This window comes from Neomonachus schauinslandi, chromosome 12, assembly GCF_002201575.2.
Source record: "Neomonachus schauinslandi chromosome 12, ASM220157v2, whole genome shotgun sequence".
In the NCBI taxonomy this organism is placed as follows: Eukaryota; Metazoa; Chordata; class Mammalia; order Carnivora; family Phocidae; genus Neomonachus; species Neomonachus schauinslandi.
Genome location: NC_058414.1, coordinates 34,946,695 through 34,952,210, shown reverse-complemented (window position 1 = coordinate 34,952,210; position 5,516 = coordinate 34,946,695).

The window sequence follows — 5,516 nt, the reverse complement described above, 5'->3', positions numbered from 1 at the left end:
AGAAATTGCTGTAAGTTTATATAAATATACATTTATTTATGAATGTGTGTGCATATTACTGAGAAGCAAAAGCTAAGGATAAACATATAGATGAATGGAATGGAACTGAGAGTCCAGAATTAAACCCTAACATATACAGTCAATTGATTTTTGACAAGGGTGTTTGGATAAATCAATGGGGAAAGGACAGTCTTTTCAATAAATGGTGCTGGGGCAACTAAATATCCACATGCAAAAGAATGAGTTTAAAGCCCTATTTCATACCATATACAAAAATTAACTAAAAATCTACTGAACTCCTACATATGAAGTAAAACTATAAAAATCACAGAAGAGAACATAGGCATAAATCTCCATGACCTTGGGTTAGGCAACAGTTTCTACATATGACACCCAAGTGTAAACAACAAAGAGGAAATAGTGATAATTTTCTCTGACTTATTATTGTAAAGATATAATCTCAAAGCTACTGCCAGATCTTTGGTGTCACTGAAAAGTATCCATCAGCAATAGGTAATCCGATTATTTCAAATGCGCTAATTAGCAAGGTCTGAAATTCTGAGGATGCACAATGGGAAAACCACTTCTCTCTGCATAATCACATATAGTACCATCTCTGTTAAGAGCAACGGAATCTGTGTGAATTTAGCTGCATTTAGGAAAATGTTTCTCTTCCTTTATTTGTCCTTGCATTGTCCCAGAGCTGAAAAATATTTGTCCTTGGTGTGTGTGTTTGGTCCAATAAGTTACCACAAAACTACAGGAGAAATGAAGATGTACATTTCATTTCACACTGGTGTAGAAACTTGAGGGATCTTAATTTGATGTGTCAAATGAGACAGTTTTGCTTAACTGCCTCTTACTGAAAAACTCAGACCTAGGGAAATGTTTTGTGTAATTGTGTCCTGTGAACTGCCCTTTTGGGGAGGGGCAGATTGGGGTTTGGGTGTGGGTGGGCTGTGGATCCTAGGGTGAAATAAGTTTCTGTGGGTAGGGAGTAGAATTCTCTGAAATGGAGATTTTTTTACATTAGGGATTAAAGAAAACCCCGTCAGGGGTGCCTGGGTGGCCCAGTCAGTTAAGGGACCAACTCTTGATTTTGGCTCAGGTCATGATCTCAGGGTCCTGAGCTCAAGCCCTGTCTCAGGCTCTGCGCTGGGTGTGGAGCCTGCTTGAGATTCTTTCTCCCTCTGCTCTCGCTCTCTTTCTCGCTCTAAAATACATAAATAAATCTTTAAAAAGAATAAAGAAACCCCCTTCAGTGAGGAGCAGCATAGAAGTAAATTTTTTATAGGAAAACCAGATAATGTTCGGTGTCTATGAAGGGAACTAACTCCCAGTCCCCATGACATGTTTAAAGTTTTGTTCTTTTCCTTTTACTTTAGAAACAGTCATGTTTAGCATATGGTTTTAGTTCTCTTGGGTTTTAAAATTTTACTTTGTTATCTACAATCCTTCAGGAAAGTTGTAAAGGTAAGGTCGTATGTCCAAAGTGTGGTTCTGGGGATTTTAAGGGAATCACCCTTCCTGTCAGAGAGCAGCATTTTATTGAGGAATTACGGGAAAGTGAGCAGAGGCTCAAGGCCAAGCTGAGAGGGAGAAGAGCTCTCTCGAGAAATGGCTGCAATTTGTACTGTACTTAATATAATCCTGCAATTTGTACTGCACTTAATATAATCCTCCTCCCCCTCCCAGATATATCTGAGGAAGATTACAGAAAGAAAAACATTCTTTTTTTTTTTAAGAAAAACATTTTCTGGGGTGCCTGGATGGCTCTGCCGGTTAAGCGGCTGCCTTTGGTTCCAGTCCTGATCCCAGGGTCCTGGGATTGAGCCCCCCATCGGGCTCCCTGTTCAGAGGGGAGCCTACTTCTCCCTCTGCCTGCTGCTCCCCCTGCTTGTGCTTGCTCTCTCGCCCCTCCTCTCTTTGTCAAATAAATAAATAAAATCTTAAAAAAAAAAAAAAGAAAAACATTTTCCAACAAAATTATCCTAGCTAATTTTCAGTCAAGCATCTTATTATTTAAACCTGATATTTAAACAAAAAAACTTTGGTTTTGTTCACAAATGCTTGATTATCACCCAGCATTTCACTTCACAGTAAGGAATTAAATTTAATTTCAATAACGTTAAGAGTGGTCTGATGAAAAGTATGGGCAGCATAGGAAAAAGATGAATTACCACACTCAACTAATAAGATAATAGTAGGGTTGAATCCATGGTGAATCTCCCTTTTCATTTTATGATGTGCTTCTGAAACATCACTTTGGAAAACTCATATTAAAATAACAAAAGCTATGGCTATATAATAATGAGGACTACCTTGGAGTTTTAATGAATCAAACGTCTTGTTTTAAAACTATTTCATACGAAGGTCATACTGATGGTATGCGATGTGATTCCACACAGAACAAAAATTGAAAGCCCCACAACTCATATTCTAGGTCAGCAGTTTTCAAACTTTTTGGCCTCAGGACTCTTTCACAATCTCATAAATTATTAAGAGTCCTACAGAACTTTAAAAAAATGTGTATATCTATATGTATTTACAGTAATACAAATTAAGGTAGAGAAATAAAAATATTAGTTTATTAAAAATAACAAGCCCATGTTAACAGAAAAAATGCATTTTAATGAACATAGTTATGTTTTCAAATAAAAGAAATTAGTGAGTGGGGCAACTGGGTGGCTCAGTTGGTTAAGCCTCTGACTCGTCATTTTGGCTCAGGTCATGATCTCAGGGTGGTAAGATCGAGCCCCCCCATGGGGTTCTACACTGGGTATGGAGCCTGCTTAGGATTCTCTCTCCCTCTCCTTCTGCCCCTCCCCCCTCCTGCTTGTGCTCGTTCTCTCTCAAAAAAAAAAAAAAAGTGAGATACATGGTACTATTTTAGATTTTTGCAAATCCCTTTAATGCCTGGCTTGATGGAAGATAGTTGAATTCTCATATGTGTTTCTGTATTCAATCATGTGCATTGTTTGGGTTGAAGTATATAAACTTCACCCAGATGTATAGTTGGAAAAGGCAGGAATATTTTAATAACTTTTCCAGATAATTATAGGTATTTTTTTTTATAAGTGGTGTATCTTAAAAGTTAGTGGCAATGTAGAATCTGGAGGTATATCAATTAACTTTTTACATTCTATGAAATCTTTTGGTCTAACTTGTACTTTGAATGAATGTTTTACCCACACATGATTTTGTAACATCATGCATTGGTCATTTGAAAATACTTGTTCAATGAATTATGCAAATATTCTAACGTTGACACATTTTATTATATAAAATCCTTTTGTTACTAAATTTTCCTCTGCAGAAAAGTCTCAAGAATTAGTATGTTGTCAAGTTTACGGTGGTAGATATGTTTTCTAAAATTCTTAATTTTTATTTGAGAGCTTTGATTTTTTTTTTTTTTTGGAGAGAGAGAGGGAGAGAGTGTCAGGGGTGGGGAGGGAAGGGGTCAGAAGGAGAGGGAGAATCTTAAGCAGGCATGGAGCCTGACATGGGGCTCAATCTTATGTCCCTGAGATCATGACCTGAGCCGAAATCCACCAACTGAGCCACTCAGGCGCCCTGGAAAGCTTTAATTTTATCACTGACAACAAATATTGTCAATGGTTTTCTTTAAAAGGACAGGCTGATTTCATTTTCAAGAAAATGTCAAATACCCAAATGTGAAAGACTAGAGTTTGGCAGTCATTCTTTCAAGCAAAATGTTATTCCATGAAAAAATCTGCTAGTTAAAAAATACATGTATTCAATGGTTGAACTTTAATAAATCTAACATTCACAATTTCATCAAGGACATTCTTAACTGAAATAGATAATTTTATTTTTCTATTGCAAGTGCATGACAGTGAAGAATAATGACTGCTGGAGTTTGGTGTCATTGCCTTTGATTTGTGCTAAGGCCCAAGAAGTTTTTATTTACTACTGATTTTACACTATCAGGGCAAATTCCAGCAGTGAAAAAGCAAATAGCAGTATTATTATAAAGAGCTTTGACCTTGCAGATACTCTGAAAGGCTCTTGGGGATACCCAGAAGGCTATGGACCACAATTTGAGAACTGCTATGGTAGGTATTAGAATAAAGGCAGAATATAAAAACAATTAAGACATGATCCCTTTTCTCAAGCTCATGTTCTAATAGAGGAAACCTACAGAGATGATTACAACATGCTTTAGAGATACAAGAAATGGCAACAGTGGGGAGGCCAGATTAAGGACAAGAATGGACAAGTACCAGATGTATAGTTGGAAAGGCAGACAAGCAACGATGAGATCTGACCTAAGGTAGTGGTGAATGGAGAAACGTTCAAGGTGGTGGAATTATAAGATGTGGTGACTGATTAAACATGAGGAATGAAGAAGGAGGGCAATGGGGTGGATAGTGGTGCCCTTCCTACATGGGCATTACAGGAGGGGCAGGATGGCAGCGGGGTGGGAGGAGGTAAATTCAGTTCGGGATTTACTGACAATGAGATAAATGTTAAGCATCTAGGTAGAGGTGTTGAGCAGGCAGTTAGATACTCCTGCTCCTTCCCTGAGGGCCCTGCAGTTTTGTCACCCACTGCTGTATTCCCAGTGCCTACCGAGCACAATACCTAGCTCTTCACAGTGACTGAATAAATACATGAATATGGTCGGGGGCTCGTGAGAGTAATATAAAAGGGGAATTTACTTTGGTGGTCATTATATATACATGCTTGTTTGAGACCGCAGGAGCGGGCGGCCAAGGGACTGTGGCTTTAGGACTGTACTTCCGCTTTAAAATCTTTCTGGACAGAGTAAGTGCCGTTCTTGGGGAATGTTGTCTCAAATAGGTCGCGACGGCCTATAATATTCAAATTTATTTCGGAAAACCTGTTTCCGTATAATCCAGACAGCAACCAAGTTTTGTTATCGTTATGCCGTATATTAATACCTGTCAGACTGCTTTTAATTGGGGTGGCATGAGACTGACCTCATCGTCCCACCCTTCCGTGGGCAGACGGCGTCTTTCACAATCTCCCTTTCCCCAACCATGTTGCTGTCTCTCCACCGCTTCAGGACGCGGGCCCTGAGAGGCTCAGCTGCAGCCGGCCTGCCTGCCCCGGCGACGGGGCGGTGCTCGCACCACCGGGGCGGTACTCAAGCCACCCGCCCGACTGACGCCACATAAGCTGAGATCACCTCACGCGCGAGCGGTGCAATCACAGAGCGCGCGGCTGCCGCTGCCGTCCCGTCGCAAACCTTGCTCTGAGATCCCTCCGCCCGCCCTTTCCCGGCGCTGTGTCGTGGTGCTCCGCACCCGGGCACGCAGGCTCAGGTGCCCGCGATTCTCAGGGGGATGATCCCCTCTTAAGTTCTCGTTCTCCTCTGTCTCTGTACCACTGGTACCATAGATGCAACCTGCTTTTTCAGGGCCTCTCTCCTGGCGTAAGGAGACCTCGGCCGTAGGTAGTCCTACGTAGGGCGTGACCAGCATCTGGCCCCGCCCCGTTCTGTGACGCACAGGGTGGCGCGCGTGGGAGCC